General features: G+C 41.7%; 1 long non-coding RNA gene across 1 annotated transcript; it reads right to left on the bottom strand.

Moving 5' to 3' along the window:
• Positions 1–1,317: 1,317 nt before the first annotated feature.
• On the bottom strand, positions 1,318–8,152 carry LOC111751771 (uncharacterized). Its single transcript, XR_002786847.2, has 4 exons — positions 6,995–8,152; positions 5,537–5,635; positions 4,651–4,806; positions 1,318–3,789 (listed from the first exon to the last, which is right to left on the bottom strand). It is a non-coding gene; the product is annotated as an uncharacterized LOC111751771 (long non-coding RNA).
• Positions 8,153–18,789: the final 10,637 nt, after the last annotated feature.

Here is an 18,789-nt window from a genome sequence, read left to right as displayed (position 1 = left end):
AAAAAAATTCTCATCAATTTCAGTATTTGAGAAGATTAGATTAAATCCCTGCAACTTTGTATTCTTCACTCAGTGAAGACTTAATTATTGATCAAAACAATGAGAACACAGAAGAGAATTATTCATAACAAATTCATGAGTCAGAAAACCAAATGCAATTCTGACCTGCTATTAGCATATAAGAAAATTGCATTTATAAGAGCAGCAATTGAATGAGAAAACCAAAAACCTCTAGAGCTTTACTATGTTTATTGGATGGTGATCCTGAAAAATGACCAGCACGCCCTTTTGACAGCCTAAATATGTTTCTAGCAAAATGCCATCCAGTTCAATATAATGATTACAACTTTCCATTGCATGAACATGGCAGAAAATTTAGTATTTAATTTTGCACCAAAATTATTTTAGATGGAAAAGAAAGTTTTTTTATATCCGAAGCATAAAGACAAGGAGACCTGGTGGCTAAATGGTTAAATGCTCAGCAGCTAACCGAATGGTCAGTGGTTCAAACCCACCAGCAGGCTCTCTGGGAGAAAAAGACCTGGCGATCTGCTCCTGGACAGACTTCAGCCTAGGAAACCCTCCGGGGCAATTCTACTCTGACTTCTAAGATTGCTATGAGTCAAAAGGAAACCCTGGTGGTAGAGTGGTTAAGTGCCACAGCTGCTAAGCAGAGGGTAGGCAGTTCAAATCCATCAGGTGCTCCTTGGCAGCTCTGTGGGATAGTTCTACTCTGTCCTATGGGGTCACTACGAGTTAGAGTTGACTTGATGGCAGCGGGTTTTGGTTTATGAGTCAAAAATTGACTTGAGAGCACACAACAAGAAATACAAAGTATTTTGTTATTGCTGGGATAGAGTTTTACTACCAGTCTTCAAGATCAGCTTTGGCCAGTGTAAGGTATTTGTGCCTGGAAATACCGAGGTTCTTGATTTAAAAAAAAAAGAGAAAGAGCAAGAGAGAGGGAGGGATCGTCACCTGCATACAAAAAAAAAAAAAAAAAATGCAATTACTAGAATTAAATTTAAAAGGAATAAAATAGTATTCAACAGAGTGTTTTTGTATGATGTATGATGTTCTTATAAAAGTAATATGAATGTCCAATATATAATCAAGCATAATGATGCTTTTTGTGGCAATGACAGGTCAATAGTTACAATAGAAAACAATGGAAGCTTTCTAGGTTTCATAGAAATTATTTCAAAATGTACGTGAGAATGTTCAACATGTAATACAGGTTAAAAAAAAAAAAAAGCACCAAATGATCACAATACGGAATGAAAAACTCAAAATGAGATTATTAATTTAATAGGCTTTAAAGTAGACAAGTAATAATACATACATCATATTCAGAAGTAAGTCTTGTTACTCAGTTTAACTAGAATTTATTATGGACAAAAGTCATGTAAAACAAATAACACGTATTATATGTATGATACATTTAAATACATATTGTTGAGCTACCAAAGGGAAAAGCAACGAGATTGGAATTAATAGCTATTTCATTGGTTTTACATTGGCAATAATAATTACATTCTGTTATCTTTGCTTTTTTTGCTGGCTTTCCATCATAAAAGCACAGCTTTCTGAATGCTTTTTTTATTTTGTTGTTATGAAGCTGTGTTTGTTTAAGTAGGAAGTTAAAACATATTTTATTTAACAGTTTGTTAGCTTGATTTTGAACTTTCAATTATTTAGACATATGGTACATGGATCTCTATTTCTATTTTTTCCCTGAGCCTGACAAATGTTAGGGTGGGTTCAGTAACCATCCACCAGAACTGGCTTTCTCAGCTATCAAGCTCAGTCCAAGGGGCTCCTTTTGGGCCTCATGTCCTTCAGGGGCCCAGTTTCAGCCATATCAGTTTGCCGAGTGTTGGTCCAACCAATTCCCAGCTTCTTCTTCAACCTACCCAGCCAGTTGTTGAGATACCAGCGGTTCTCAGGACCAAGTGCACATGTGGAACTATAGTAACCCATTGCCTTAAGTCAATTCCAACTCATAGTGACCCGTAGTGACAGAGCCGAACTGCCCCATAGAATTTCCAAGGCTGCGATCTTTACTGAAGCAGATTTAAACTACCAACCTTTCCATTAGCAGCTGGATCTGCTGCCTAAATCTTCGGGGATGGAGCTGCCATACCCAAGGGGCAGAAGAACAGGGTGGGGTCGCCACTCAGATGAACGGGGAGAATGTTGCTGCCCAAATCAGAAGGTGCGGAGTTGGTGTTCCAGTGGGCCTGGAAAGTGGAGCTGAAGCCCAGGGCTCAGGGCCCTCCACCCAGAATCCAGAGAGTATGGCCAACACTCAGAGTCTGGAGGGCAGGGCCATTGTCTAAATGGTCTCAGAAAACACAGGATTATTTTCAAGGCTGAGGGCTAATGTAATGTGTTCTGCTGACTTGCCTGGTGCCTGCTATCCCTTCTTTCCCTCCAATTTCTCCCTTTTATAATAGAAATGTCTACGTTGTGCCTCTTCCACCATTGTACTTTGGAAGCAGATAACTTGTATTCTAGATTTCACAGACGAAGAAGAATTTTGCCCCAAGAGAATTTGGACTTGATTTAAGACTTTTGCTATGATAGGATAGGGTGAGTATGTTCTACATATGGCAAGGATATGAATTTGGGGGGGGCAAAGGGTAGAATGTAATGGATTGAATTGTGTCCCCCCAAAATGTGTCTCAGCTTGGCTAAGGCATGATTACCAATGTTGTATGGTAGTCCACCATTTTGTGATCTCATGTGATTATCCCATGTGTTGTAAATCCTAACCTCTATGATGTTAATGAGGCAAGATTAAAGATAATTATACTAATGAGGTAGGACTCAATCTACAGGATTAGGTTGTATCTTGAGTCAATCTGTTTTGAGATATAAATGAAAGAATCAAGCAGAGAAGAAAGGGATCTCATACCACCAAGAAAGAAGCACCTGGAACAGAGTGCATCCTTTGGACCGGGGTTCCTGCACTGAAAAGCTCCTAGACAAGGGGAAGGTTGATGACAAGGACCTTCCCCCAGAACTGACAGAAAAACCATCCCCTGGAGCTGGCACCCTGAATTTGGACTTCTAGCCTCCTAAACTGTGAGAGAATAAATTTCTGTGTATTAAAGCCATCCACTTGTGGTATTTCTGTAATAGCAGCACTAGATAACTAAGACACTCCAGAAATGACAGAATATCAATTGGGATGTTTGAACAAAAGGACGCAAGGCTGAAAGCGCTCACTCATCTGTGCCAAGGAATTTGGAAGATAGCTACCCGGCCAACCGACTGGAGGAGATCCGTATTTGTGCCCACTCCAAAAAAGGTGATTCAACAGAATGTGGAAATTATCAATGTCATTAATATCACACACAAGTAAAATTTCACCGAATATCATTCAAAAGAGCAGTTGCGACAGTACATCAACAGGGAACGGCCAGAAATTCAAGCTGGATCTAGACGAGGATGTGGCATGAGGGATATCATTGCTGATGTCAGAGGGATCTAGGCTAGAAGCGGAGAATACTGGAAGGATTTAGCTGTGTTTTATTGACTATTCAAAGACATTCGACTGTGGAGAAGAATTCCAGAATACTTGTGTTCATGTGGAAGCTGTACATAGACCAAGAGGTAGTCATCTGAACAAGGGGATACTGTGTGGTTTAAAATCAGGAAAGCCGTGCTCCAGGGCTGTATCCTTTTACCATACTTATTCAATCTGTATGCTGAGCAAATAATCCCAGAAGCTGGATATATGAAGAAGAATGCAGCATCAGGACTGGAGGAAGACTCGTTAACAACCTGCAATACACAGACGACACAATCTTACCTGTTGAAAGGGAAGAGGACTTGAAGCACTTACTGACGAAGATCGAAGACTACAGCCTTCAGTGTGGATTACACCTCAACATAAAGAAAACAAAAATCCTCACAACTAGACTAATAAGCAACATCATGATAAACGGAGCAAATTTTGAAGTTGTCAAGGGTTTCATTTTAACTCGGATCCACAATTAATGCTCAAGGAAGCAGCAGTCAAGAAATCAAGAGACACTTTGCATTGGGCAAATCTGCTGCAAAAGACCTCTTTAAAGTTTTAAAAAGCAAAGACGTCACTTTGAGGACTAAGGTGTGCCTGACCCAAGCTATGACATTTTCAGTTGCCTCATATGTATGCAAAAGCTAGACAATGAATGAAAAGACTGAAGAGGAACTGATCCATTTGAATTATGATGTTGGTGAAGAGTATTGAATGTTTCATGGACTGCCAGAAGAATGAACAAATCTGTCTTCAAAGAAATACAGCCAGAATGCCGCTTAGACGGGAGGATGGCCAGACTTCATCTCGTGTGTTTTGGATACGTTATCAGGAGGAACCACTCTGTGGAGAAGGACATTGTTAGAGATTGAATTGGTGTCCCCCCAAAATGTGTGTCAACTTGGCTAGGCCATGATTCCCAGTATGGTGTGACTGTCTACCTTTTTGTGATCTGATGTGATTTTCTACATGTTGTAAATCCTGCCGCTATGATGTTAATGAGGCAGGATTAGAGGAAGTTATGTTAGGGAGGCAGAACTTAATCTACAAGATTAGTTGTATTTTAAGTCGATCTCTTTTGAGACATGAAAGAGAAAAGTGCAGAGAAACAGGTGACTTCATACCACCAAGAACGCAGCGGCCAGGAGCAGAGCATGTCCTTTGGGGTTCCTGTGCACCTAGATTAGGGGAAGATTGATGACAAGGACCTTCCTGCAGAGCTGGCAGATAGAGAAAGCCTTCTCCTGGAGCTGACACCCTGAATTTGGACTTTCAGCGTCCTGGAATGAGAGAATACGTTTATCTTTGTTGAAGCCATCCACTTGTGTATTTCTATTATAGCAGCACTAGATAACTAAAACAGACACTGTACTTGGTAAAGTAGAGGGTCAGGGAAAAAGAGGAAGACCCCCCGATGAGGTGGATTGACACAGCGGCTGCAATGATGGATTCAAACATAGCAATGGCCGTGAGGGTGGCACAGGACCTGGCAGTGTTTTGTTCTATTATACACAGTGTCACTATGAGTTGGAACCTACTAAATGGCACCTAACCACAGCAACAACAAGAAAGCCAGTGCCCTGAATTTGGACTTCTAGCCTCCTAAGCAGTGTGAAAGTAAACTTCTGTTTGTTAAAGCCACTCACTTGTGATATTTCTGTTACAGCAGCGCTAGATAACTAAGGCAATCCTAAACCAAGATTATGTGAGCAAAGCCTTAGAGGTGAACTCAAAATACTGAGAACATTTTAATCAGCATATGAAGTGGTCATCATATCTTTCTCCCACTCTCTAGAATCCCAGGTGATCAGTATTTGGTAAGCATTTGCGAATTGTTTGTACCAACTCTGTGGGAAGTAAAGAGAGATTTAGATTTATACTAATCTTACTTGCTCAAAGCCTAATTACATAAAGGCCATTGGTCTGTGGGAATTCAATTGGCAGTTCAGGGTTAGAAAAGTCGTTATGAATTATTCAGATATTGATTTGCTCTATAAATGAGACCCTCACCTACATCATCGCCCTCAGGATCTGAGCTGCTTTCTTCTCACAACAGCCACTCCGAACGTGGGATGCAAGCTCATTTCCATTGTCAGGGCAGTATGCCTACTGTACAGAAAAATAAAAACTGAGTACATGCAGAAGGCACCATGCGGGGTTCAATTGCTAATGGTTGAGAAGTCTTCCTCATACTTGCACCACTGCTCCTTTCCATCATCACAGATTTTTACGAGTAGCAGCAAAAAAAAAAATCAATGATAAGCTGTGCCCAGTGGGTAATGATATCTGTCTTCTGTCTGTGCGTGTGTGTATGTGTGAGTGTCTATTCTGCTCTTTTTATAAGACTCCACTCAGAAGGGATTAGGCTTAGGACCCACCCTACTCCAGTACGACATATTTCCAAATAGGGTTATATTTACAGGTATGGGGTTAGAACTTCAACATAACATTTTAGGGGCTGCAATCCAGTCCTTAACATTTGCATTCACTCAGCAAACCTTTACTGAGCACCTACTATGCGACCATCATTGTGGTAGGCTCTGGGGGATATCAGGCTATATTCCTGACCTTGAAAAGCATCCTTCAAGTCAGGGAGCACTCATCACAGCTACCTGCCATGCCACCGTCGGCTCCTGCTTCATCACAGACCCATCTATAGCCCTTATCGGGCAGTACTAGCAGAAAGCTATTATAACCATTTAAGGAGCATTTTCTTTTTCTAATTTTATTATTATTATTTTTTCTAATCTTTTTGCCTTCCTTTTCACTAGTATAGTGTGTACGAGGGCAGGCTCTAGAGTCCAGCCATAAGATTTAAAGCCCAGCTCTATCACATACTAGTTTTGTGATCGGGGAAAGTTATTTTTCTTAGCCTCCATTTCCTCGTCTGTAAAATGGGGATACAAATTTGACCTGCCTTTTATGACTGTTGTGAAGATTAAACGAGAGATTTAAAGCCTGACTGAATAGAGGGGTGGTGGCGTTACCTGCCATTGAGTCAGCTGCCGACTCATGGATGTACTAACTGTGACCCCATGCTCAACTCAATGACAATCGTCTGCCGCCCTCACGATCGGTTGCAGATCGTTGCAGATTAGACCATTGTGATCTATAGGGTTTCCTGATTTTCAGAATCAGGTCGCCAGACCTTTCTTCTTATTCTTAGCCTGGAAGCACTGTTGAAACCTGTTCAGCATCACAGCAACACACAAGCCTCCACCGACAGATGGGTGTTGGCTGTGCGTGAGGTGCATTAGCTGGGGATGAGCCCAGGTCTTCTGCATGGAAGGTAAGAATTCCACCACTAAACCAGCACTGCCGCCTGAACAGATGTTCGTTATCATCTGTCGGTACCCACTGTTCTAAGCTCCTGGTTTACCCTGTGATGCTGGCTCAGCCAGATCACTAGTGGGGGTTATAATCAAGGTTTCTGTATCATGGACTCCTTCCCGTTCTCCCTTTACTTACAGTTTGGCTCAGGTTTCTCCTTCCTCTCTCTGCAGGGGAATTGTTGCTCATCCACAGCCACTTGGGAGCACCCTCGAGTTAGGCGGGACCTGTTCTTCCTGACAGGTGTTTCAAATCACAGTCAAGTACAGTCAGAACCTTTCACTTTCACATCCTCCCGTAGCCAGGAACTAGGCCTGTCCTCTCAGACACTTGGCGGGAAGCTGGTTCCCAAGGGTACAGAGGCAATAAAACCCAGGCCATGGCTGTAGGGGGAGGGAAGGCAGCTAACAGCTCGGTGTCCCAGCCTCTGCAGAGCCAATCCCATCCCATACCACAGTGTTTGTAAGAGTGGCCGCACTGATGCTTCACAATTCCCTTTCACTTACACTGAATTGCCCGATGGCCTCCCTACAGGCTCCACCCTTTGTGAAATATGAGTCACCCTCCCAGGGAACCAGTAAAAGAAAACAAAGGCAGCAAATACAGAGTGGTTATGTTCAAAAAAGCTGCTGGGCCAATTGGAAGAGAGAAAGACTGGAGGACACATCTGTACATGTGCAGAGTTATGTTATTTTGCATTTTTTTTTTTTTAGAATTTTCTTTTTATTACTGTGCAATAAGAACTTGAAGCCACTTAGAGGAAACCTGAAGGTAGCATCTTTCCAGATGGTAGCAGTTTTCCTCCAGTCATTCATAATTATCTCAACCAAATCTAATTTCAATGATTTTTTAGCAAATCACCCTTATTGAGAATTTCCAAAACCCCTAATTTGGATTTTTTTTTTCTTATCTTTTAAAAAAACTCTTCATGATGGAGAATTTTGAACATATGCAAAAGCAGCTGGACGGTGTAATGAAGCCTACATGTAACCAGCACCAACCCCAACACTGTGAACGCATGATCAGCCCTGCCCTATCCACACACCATCCACTTCCCCCCCTCCCATATTTTAGTTTTTCAGCTAATACCTTTATTGATATATACCCATATTAAGGTATAATTTATGTACAATGAACTGCATCTGTTTAGAGTGTACAATTTGATGAGCTTTGACAGCTACATATACCTCTGAAACTACTGCCACAATGAAAACATAGAACATTTCCATCATTCCCCCAAATTTCCCTGCTTCCCTTTGCAATTCATGCTTCCCTACACTACCAGCCCCAGGCAGCCACTCATGGGCCTTTTTTTTTTTTTTGACAAGATAGATTTCCTCTCTCATACTCCTTTTTTTTTTTTTTTTTTAATAATATCTCATTGGGTTTTAAGGTGAAAGTTTACACGGCAAATTAGGTTCCCATTTGTCTTAGTTATCTAGTGCTGCTATAACAGAAATACCACAAGTAGATGGCTTTAACAAAGATAAATTCATCCTCTCATAGTTTAGGAAGTGAGAAGTCCAAATTCAGGGTGCCAGCTTCAGGGGACGGCTTTCTCTCTCTGTTAATTCTGGGGAAAGGTCTTTGTCATCAATCTTCCCCTTGTCTAGGAGATTCTCAGCACAGGGACCCTGTGCTTCTTTCTTGGTGATATAAGGTCCCTTTCCTCTCTGCTTGCTTCTCTCCTTTATATCTCAAAAGAGACTGACTCAAGTTACAACCTAATCCTGTAGATTGAGTCCTGCTTTATTTGCATAATTGTTTGTAATCCTGCCTCATTAACATAACAGAGGTTAGGAATAACAAGGCATAGGATAATCACATAAGCTCACAAAATGATGAGGAACCGTACAATACTGGAAATCAGGGTCTAGCCAAGTTGATACATATTTGAGGGGGACACAATTCAATCCAAAACACCACTGAACAATTTTTAAACAAATTGTTTGGTGATACTGGTTACATTTTTCACAATGTGTCATTATTCTCATTCATTCCATTCTGGCTGTACCATTTCAAGCCCTTCCCCACTTACCTTCTCATGTTTGCTTTAGGGTAATTCGTGATCATTTGGTCTCCCATAGACGATTTTTTAAAAGAGCTTATTACTCAGGGGTGATAAGCCAATCTGTATTTTAGCTAAAAGGTGACCTCAGGAATACTTTTGGTTTAAGGTTTAAAGAGTATCTCGGGATGATAGTCTCTAGTCTCAATCTGCCCAGTAAGTCTGGACTTTTTTAGAAAATTTGAGTTCTGTTTCACATTTTCTCCTGGTCTATAAGGATCCATCTAATGTGGCCCTGATCAGAAAGGTCAGCAATGGTAGCTGGGCACCATCTAGTTCTTCTGGTCTCAGGGTAGATGAGGTCATGGTTCTTGCAGGCTATTAGTCCTGCAGACCACTTTCTTCTTTAAGTCTTTGATTTTATCCTTTCTTTCTTGGTCCAGACAAATAAGGGACCAATAAATGTATCTTAGATGCCCACTCACAAGCTCTTAAGACTCCAGACACTAGTCATCGCATCGTAATATAGAACATACGCTTTATGAACTATATTATGCCAATTAACTGAGTTGTCCCACAAGACTATGGTCCTAACCCTTCAAACCCAGAAGAATAGCCTCACGAGGCATATGGTTATGTCTAAGAAGTATCCATAGCTATGTCCCCTATGTGGTTTATTATATTTATGAATATATATGTATATACACATATACATGACCTCTACATACATATACCTATAGATACATCTATCTGTCCACGTATATGTACCCACGTATTTATACCCATACACATATATGTCTTTAAACATATCTGTGTAGCCACACACATATTTTTTGGTTGTTGTTGGTGTTGTTGCACAATTATATTTGTCATGTCCTTTACCAAAAACATCCTTTTCTCCTGTGCACTTCTTAGTGACATCATTTGCCTTGGTCAAGCCGTATGTACTTCATCCACATTCAATAGCCAAAAATAACAAGTGTCTACTATCTCAAGAGTGCTTCCCCCTTTCCCCTCCCCATCCCTGATAACCATCAATGCACATTGGTATCTGTATATAAACCTATTCTAGTCTTCTTATAAAAATGCAATCATAAAATATTTGTCCTTTTGTGATTGACTTATGTATTTCATGTATTCTTTTGAAACAAATTTCAGGTATCATTTCAGCTGTAAATATTTCAGTATATATTTCTAAAAGTTAAGGACTCCTTTAAAAAAAAAACAACTACAATGCCGTTATCACATAAAATAATGAACAATAATTCCTTAGTATTATCAAATATCCCGTGCAGAGCCAATGTGCAGCCTACAGACCAGATAGAAGTCCCCAAGGGCTGGGGAAAGAGAGAGAAATGGAAACCTTGAGCAGATCAGGCAAGTAGTATCCTTTGCCAGCCCTACAGCGCTTGATAGAGTCCTGACCAGCTTTCCCTCCTATTGCTAGATGCTGAGTATCGCCCCATTCCCACCACTGGTGGTGGGAATGTAAAATGGTACAACCACTATGGAAAATGATATGGTGCCTCCTTAAAAAGCTAGAAATAGAAATACCATACGATCCAGTAATCCCACTCCTAGGAATATATTCTAGAGAAATAAGAGCCATCACAGGAATAGATATATGCATGCCCATGTTCACTGCAGCATTATTCACAATAGCAAAAAGATGGAAACAACCTAAGTGGCCACTGACAGATGAATGGATAAACAAATTATGGGTCATACACACAATGGAAGACTACACAATGATACAGAACAATGATAAATCCTTAAAACATCTCACAACATGGATCAATCTGGAGGGCATTATGGTGAGTGAAATAAGTCAATCACGAAAGGATAAATACTATATGAAACCACTATTATAAAAACCAAAGAAAAGGTTTACACACAGAAAAAAACCATCTTTGATGGTTATGAGGGAGGGGAGAGTGGGGGAGGAAAATCACTAACTAGGTAGTAGACAAGTGTTAACTTTGGTGAAGGGAAAGACTACACAATATAGGGGAAGTCAGCACAACCTGACCAAGGCAAAGTCATAGAAGCTTCCTAGACATATCCACACACCTTGAAGGGCTGAGGTCTGGGGACCATGGTCTTGGGGTACAGCTAGGTCAATTGACATAGTGCGTAAAGAAAATGTTCTATATCCTACTTTGGTGAGTAGCATCTGGAGTCTTAAAACCTTGTGAGCGGCCATCTAAGACACATCCATTAGTCCCATCAAGTTGGGAGCAAAGGAGAACGAAGAAAGCCAAAGCCACAAGGAAAATATTAGTCCAAAGGACTAATGGGCCACATGAACCACAGCCTCCACGAGCCTGAGCCCAGAAGAACTAGTTGGTGCCTCGCTACCACCACCTATAGCTCTGACAGGGATCACAGTAGAGGGTCCTGGACAGAGCTGGAATTCAAATTCACAAAAAAAGACCAGACTTACTGGTCTGGCAGAGACTGGAGGAACCCTGAGACTATGGCCCCCGGACATGGCCCCTGGACATCCTGCTAACTCAGAACTGAAGCCACTCCCAAAGTCCAACTTTCAGCCAAAGGTTAGATAGGCCTATAAGACAAATAATAACACATGTGAGGAATGTACTTCATAGCTTAATCAAGTATACAAGGCCAAATGGGGAGTACCTGCTCAAAAGCAAAGATGAGAATGCAGGAAGGGACAGGTGAACTGGATGAATGGACATGTTCTAAAACACAACAAAATTAAAACAAAACTGGATACCCAGTTGAATCTGAATTTCAGATAAATAATTTTTTAGTATAAGTATGTCCCATGCAATATTTAGGGCATACTTACATTAAAAAATACTTTTCATTTATCTGAAATTAAAATTTAATAGGCTTAACTCTTCAGATAGGGATTGGACTGGACTATGGAATAGAAAATGATACTAGTGAAGAGTGAGCTTCTTGGATCAAGTAGACACATGAGACTATGTGGGCAGCTCCTGTCTAGAGGGAAGACGAGAGGGCAGAGGGGGTCAGAAGCTGGCTGAATGGACACGAAAATAGAGTGGAGAGAAGGAGTGTGCTGTCTTCATTAGGGGAGAGTAACTAGGAGTATATAGCCAGGTGTATATCAATTTTTGTATGAGAGACAGACGATTTGTAAACTTTGACTTAAAGTACAATAAAATTAAAAAAAAATTAATAGGCTTGCAAAAATGCAGTACTTTATCTGTCACCCCCACCTTGGCTCCCACTGATAGTGGAAGGATGCTCTCTGGGTCCTAAAACATACTTCAGCCCAATCTGACCCTGATTCATACGTACCTACCACCCACGTAGGTGGGTGGTAGGTAAAGCATCGGCAAGGGCTCCAGACATCTAGATGGTTGGTAATTCAGAAGACAAAGCCCCATCTTGACCAAGGTGGGACTGGATAGAACCAGCTCCAAATCCCCCAAAGAGTTAGGACACTGGTGAAAGGTCCTCAACCCATACCCCGGCCTTACCTTCCCTTCAATCCTTCCTCTCTTCCCACACAACTGCCAGCTACAAAGACTAGCTTCCCAATCCCTCTCACTATTTAACTGATCTGATTTAGCAGTCTCAAATAGACCCCAACCTAAAACGCCCCTCTGCTTTTTTGTCAAGTTCTGAGAGGAAATATATTAAAGCCTAATTAATCAGAGGTATCCCAGGAGTTAGCCTTCTCTTGCACTTTGGTACAAGACTGCTCTTGGCTTTGTAAAGATCTAAGTATTGTTACAGTACGAATCGGGTTTCATGCTTCCGTACCCCTTTCAGGAATAGAAAGCGCCAACTTGCCCTGACATGTTGTATCAAATGGTAAGATGATCTCACCAAGCACTGTCCTCCTCAGAATTTATTTTTGGTATAGCACACACTAAGAACATAGTGGTAAGTCAGGCTGCAAATCCATCTGTGTGGCTGATTTGTCAGGAGCACAAAGGCCCATCTCTAGAAAAAAAAGCTCTTTTACCTGCCTTCACAGGCACCTGGCAAATAGCTTCCCACCCAGCACAATTGTTTTTTGTTATTTTATTTATTGTGGGATATACATACATAGAAGTGAATAAAGCATTATTTACAGTCTAATTTATAGTTTTTCATTAAACTTTTTTTTAAAAAAAGCTTAATGAGTCACTATAAATTAGACACGTGTATAAGTACCACCAGGTCTAGAAATGAACTCCGTCCCCACCCAAACCCCTTGGTGGCCCCAATCACGTCCTCCTCCCTTCTTCAGTCTAGAGGTGGCCGCTATCCTAATCTCTGAAATCAATTCCTTGCTTTTCTCTTCAGTGCCACCGCTATTTGTCCCTGATTAAACAAGATTTCATTTTGCCTGGTTTTGTGAACTTCATATAAATGGAATTCTATTGTTAGTATTCTTGGAGACTTACTTCTTTCTCACAATTGTTCTTAGATAAGGAAAAAAGGAGGGCCCTTTGGTGCCTGGTGATGTTTTCAGGTCTTGTGGCTTCAGGAGAATCCTGTCTTCACAGTAATTACTGACCTTGAAGTCACACCGACTGGCTTTGGCTCCCTAGCTCAGCCACTTACTAATGGCATGAGCTCCCTTTTCCTCCTTTGTAAAATTCGAACGAAGTATACCTCTGGATGAAAGGACCTCAAGAGCAGAAAGCATGTCTCATTTGTCATTCTGTTCTCAGCAGCTCACAGTGCCTGGTGCCTGATGAATCTTGAGTGAGTAAAGGAGCTGTGGTGAGAACTGTAAGGGCCTAAAGCCACGCCTTTTGTAGCATGTATTCAATACATAGTAGCAAACATTATGATTGGTGCCAGTGTTGTTCATTTGGCTATGTGTCTGCTTGTGGTAGGCAGAAATTCCGGTGCTGTAGTCCTTAAGAGCTACATCTGCTAACGAAAAGGTTGCCAGTTCAAATCCACCAGGCACTCCTTGGAAACCCTATGGGGCAATTCTACTTTGTCCTATACAGTCAGTACGAGTCGAAATTGACTCGATGACAGTAGGTTTTCTTTTTTTTTTTTAACGGAAGGCAGAAGGTGCCCTGGTGAAGCAATGGTTAAGTGCTTGGCTGCTAACTGAAAGGCTGGTAGTTAGAACCCATCCATCATCTCTGCAGGAGAAAAATTTGGTGATCTGCTTCCATAAAGATTATAGCCAAGAAAATCCTATGGGGCAGTTCTACTCTGTCATGTGGGGTTGCTATGAATCTGAATCGACTCAATGGCACCCAACAACACCAATGACATGGTAGGCAGCTTCAAACATGGCTTCTAATTATCCCTGACTCCTAGTGTTTTTGCATTTGTGTAGTGTTTTAGTATGTGCTGGACTACTGTCTTGCTTCTAACGAATAGAATATGGTAGACGTGAAGGGATGTCGCTTCTAAGATTAGATTATAAAAGATGACGGCTTCCATCTTAGGTCCTCTTTCTCATTCTTTCTTGGATCACTCATCCTGGAGGAAGCCACTGCCATGTCACGAGGCAGCTCTGTGGAGAGGCCCATGTGATGGGGGACAAAGGCCTGCTAATAGCCACATGAGTGAGCTTGGAGGTGGGTTATCCTTCACATGAGTCTTCAGATGAAACTGTAGCCCTGACTGACAGCTTGACTGCAACCTTATGAAAGATCTTGGGGAAGAGGCACCAGCTAAGCCACACCTGGATTCCTGACCCACAAAAACTAAATAAATGTTTGCTGTTTTAAGCTACTATTTGGGGTAATTTGTTACTCAGCAATAGATAACTAATGCACTGCCTTTTCTTGGGTGAAATGAGTGCCAGCAAATTTTAGAGGATGAGGCAGACAAAGAGATGCACTGTTCAGATCCTTGTTTAAAAACGGACTCATGGCTCAGCTGAAGGAGTACAGTGAGCTCACCTTCAGGGGTCAGCTCAGCTTTTGAGCTGAAATTATGCTAGTTTTGGAGTCCCCATCCTCCATCCAGTGGCTGAGCAAGCCAGTGGTACAAAAGCCTAATCACCTAATCAGTTTCACCCAGTGGGAGACCCCTTTAATGGACAGACTTTACTTCATAGCTCCACGTTGGGCTGGCAGAGACTTCAGCAGGCCTGCACTGGGGTCTTGGCCTTTCACAGGTGTTACTTCCCAATAAACTTTTCACATTCCCATATCTATCTCAGCCTCTGCTTCCCAGAGAACTCATTCTGTTATCAAGGATAACTTCTACTTCGCAGAAGCCCAAGCTTTTAAGTCAGCCCAGACCTGGGCCCAAATACAGACTCTACCCCTGCCAGCTCTGTGACCCTAGGCAAGTTACTTAACCTTTCTGAGCCTCATTTTTCTCACATGTAAAATGGAATGATAAGTAATGTGGGACTACAATGAGATGGAGCCCTGGTGGAGCAGTGGTTAAGAGCTATGGCTGCTAATCAAAAGGTCAGCAGTTCGAATCTACCAGCAGCTCCTTGGAAACCCTGTGGGGCGGTTCTTTGCTGTCCTATAGGACCGCTACAGGCTTTATTTTTTGGTTTTATTGTCTATCCACAGACTACACACAAACTAACCACTTTACATTTTCCATAAGTTTTATTGGAAATTAGTTTAATACATTGTCTAGTATAGCTATAAAACCAAACCTGTTGCTTTTGAGTTGATTTTGACTCATAGTGACCCTATAGGACAGAGTAGAACTGCCCCATAGAGTTTCCAAGGAGCACCTGGTGGATTTGAACTGCCGACCTCTTGGTTAGTAGCCATAGTACTTAATCACTGTGCCGCCAGGGTTTCCAGTATAGCTATAGACTTTTTTTTTTTGTGGTGAAAATATCCACAACGAAACATACACCAATTCAATAATTTCTACATGTATAATTCAGTGTAAAGTAGACCTTTGACATTCATGACGATTACACTTGATAACCTTCATGAAATCCCAAACTACCAAACACCATTACAGCTCACGTTGTCATCTTAAAATGAAATAAAGTACAGTACATAAAACTCGAAATTATCTGTGGCTCCTTTAGGTTCTTAGCAGTTCTATAAACAAGGAACAAAAACTATAACGCTGTTTAAATATATTATTGCTGAAGTGATGCTAAAGCAATTGGGTTTATTGTTTCTCTTGTGTTCATTGGACTTTTTCACATCAGAGGGCTGAGTCATCACCAAATGCCACTCTTATAATAAACCCAGATATCTGAAATTTATCAGGTCCGAATCTGTTCCTCCCACAGTCTGCCTCACCTTGATGGATAATTCCAAGCCAGAAAACTGGAAGCCATCCTTGATACCTCCCTCTCTCATTTCCCACCTCCAACCCAGTGTTATGTGGTGTCTATTTGTTTTCCCTTCAAAATGCCCTAAATCTGCTCACATCTTCCTGTCTCCACTGGTACTCCCACCCTCTTCTCTTCCAACAGCCTCCTAACTTACCCTCCTCTAATCCATTCTCTACCCTAAAGACAGGGATCTTTAAGAAATGCAGTTCAGAGCATGGGCCTCCAGTGGCTTCCCCTTGTATCTAGAATAAAGGCCATGCTCTTGATGGAATTTTACAAGGCTCTGCATGAGCTGGCCCCTACTCACCTCCACAATCTCACCTCCACGCCCCAAACCCTCACTCCAGATCCAAAGCCACACTTACCTTTCGGTTCCCCAGAAGGGACAAGCTTGTTCATGTCTCAGGGACATCCCGCAGGCCCTCCTGTGTCTGGAGCTCTCCTCCACCCACTTTGCATTTGCAGGCTCCATTTCCTCCTTCAGGTTGAGTCTAAAGGTCATCTTCACAGGCTCACCTTTGTCAACTACTTTCTGAAATAGGTTTCATCACACGCTGCCTCCTCCCATTATTCTTAACTGTAGCACCCACAGTATTTCTTTCATCACAGGAGTCACAGTTTGTAGTGATGTATTTATTTGTTTGTTTACTGAAGGTCTCCCTTAGTTATTGCAGTTGCTTTGAGTGCAGGAAACTCGTTCATCCAGTGCTAAGTTCAGTGCTGGCCACAACACAGGCTTAGTAAATATCTGTTGGATAAAATTCTCTGGCTAATAATATCACTTTTAATTTTACTGATTATTTTTTCCTATTGCAAAAGGCAAAAGTCATTGCAGAAAAGATTAGAAAGTACAGATTAAAAAAAAAAAATCACGTTATCCCACATTTAGAGATAGCTACCCCTGGCCTTCTGATCTATTATTCCAGGGCATTCTCAATACATTTCTGTTTTCCTTTCCTAGGATTGCTGTAAAATTCCACAAATTGGATGACTTGTAAGAAAAGAAATTTGTTCATTGTCACAGTTCTGGAACCTAGAAGTCTGAATTTAGAGTGTTGACAGGGCTATGTTCTCTTCTAAGGCTCTAGGGGAAGATCCTCTCTTGTCTCTCTCTCTCACACAAACACTTACATACACCTTGCTACATACTCCCAATTAAAAAAAAAAAAAAAATTACTCTCTCCCTAATCAGACAGCCTGCTCCCTCCCTCCACTCTCTCTTTTTGTGTCCATTTCACCAGCTTCTAATCCCCTCTACCCTCTCATCTCCCCTCCAGACAGAAGATGCCAACATAGTCTCAAGTGTCCACCTGATCCTAGAAGCTCACTCCTCACCAGCATCCCTCTCCAACCCATTGTCCAGTACAATCCCTGTCTGAAGAGTTGGCTTTGGGAGTGGTTCCTGTCCTGGGCCAACAGAAGGTCTGGGGGCAATGACCACCGGGGTCGTTCTAGTCTCAGTCAGACCATTAAGTCTGGTCTTTTTACGAGAATTTGGGGTCTGCATCCCTCTGCTCTCTTGCTCCTTCAGGGGTTCTCTGTTTTGTTCCCTGTCAGGGCAGTCATCAGTTGTAGCAGGACACCATCTAGTTCTTCTGGTCTCAGGCTGATGTAGTCTCTGGTTTATGTGGTCCTTTGTCTCTTGGGCTTAAAATTAGCTTGTGTCCTTGTTGTTCGTCATTCTCCTTTGATCCAGGTGGGTTGAGACCAATTAATGGGTCTTAGATGGCCGCTTGCTAGCGTTTAAGACCCCAGACGCCTGTCTCCAAGGTGGGATGCAGAATGTTTTCCTAATAGATTTTATTGTGCCGATTGACTTAGATGTCCCCTGAAACCATGGTCCCCAAACCCCCGCGCCTGCTACGCTGGCCTTCGAAGCATTCAGTTTATTTAGAAAACTTCTTTGCTTTTGGTTTAGTCCAGTTGTGTTGACCTCACCTATATTGTGTGTTATCTTTCCCATCACCTAAAGTAGTTCTTACCCACTATCTAATTAGTGAATACTCCTCTCCCACCTCCCTCCCTCCCCCCTCTCGTAACCATCAAAGAATATTTTCTTCTCTGTTTAAACTATTTCTTGAGTTCTTATAATAGTGGTCTTACACAATGTTTGTCCTTTTGCAACTGACTAATTTCACTCAGCATAATGCCTTCCAAATTCCTCCACGTTATGAAATGTTTCACAGATTCCTCACTGTTCTTTATCGATGCGTAGTATTCCATTGTGTGAATATACCATAATTTATTTATCTATTCATCTGTTGATGGGCACCTTGGTTCCTTCCATCTTTTTGCTATTGTAAACAGTGCTGCAATGAACATGGGTGTGCTTATATCTGTTGGTGTAAAGGCTCTTATTTCTCTAGGATATATTCCAAGGAGTGGGTTTCCTTTGACTTTTTGTGTCTCTTCTCCTCTTTCATAGAGTCACTCAGATTGGGTTGGGACCCACCCTACTCCCGTATGACCTCATGTTAACTTAGCTGATACATTTTCAAAAGACTCTTTTTCCTAACAAGGCCACATTCATAGGCACCAGGGATTAGGACTTCAACATATCTTTTGGGGGGACACGACTGAATCTGCAAAAATCTGTATCCACAAATATGGAGGGATATATATGCTCCCAGGTCCTTCAACCTTCTGTGGTTCCTCTTTCCTTCAATAAACAAACAAAACATCTTGATCCCCATGCTACGATGC

This window comes from Loxodonta africana, chromosome 18 (assembly GCF_030014295.1).
Source record: "Loxodonta africana isolate mLoxAfr1 chromosome 18, mLoxAfr1.hap2, whole genome shotgun sequence".
Classification (NCBI taxonomy): Eukaryota; Metazoa; Chordata; class Mammalia; order Proboscidea; family Elephantidae; genus Loxodonta; species Loxodonta africana.
The sequence above is the reverse complement of the archived record's forward strand: the minus strand, read 5'-3'. Positions and strand labels throughout refer to the sequence as shown.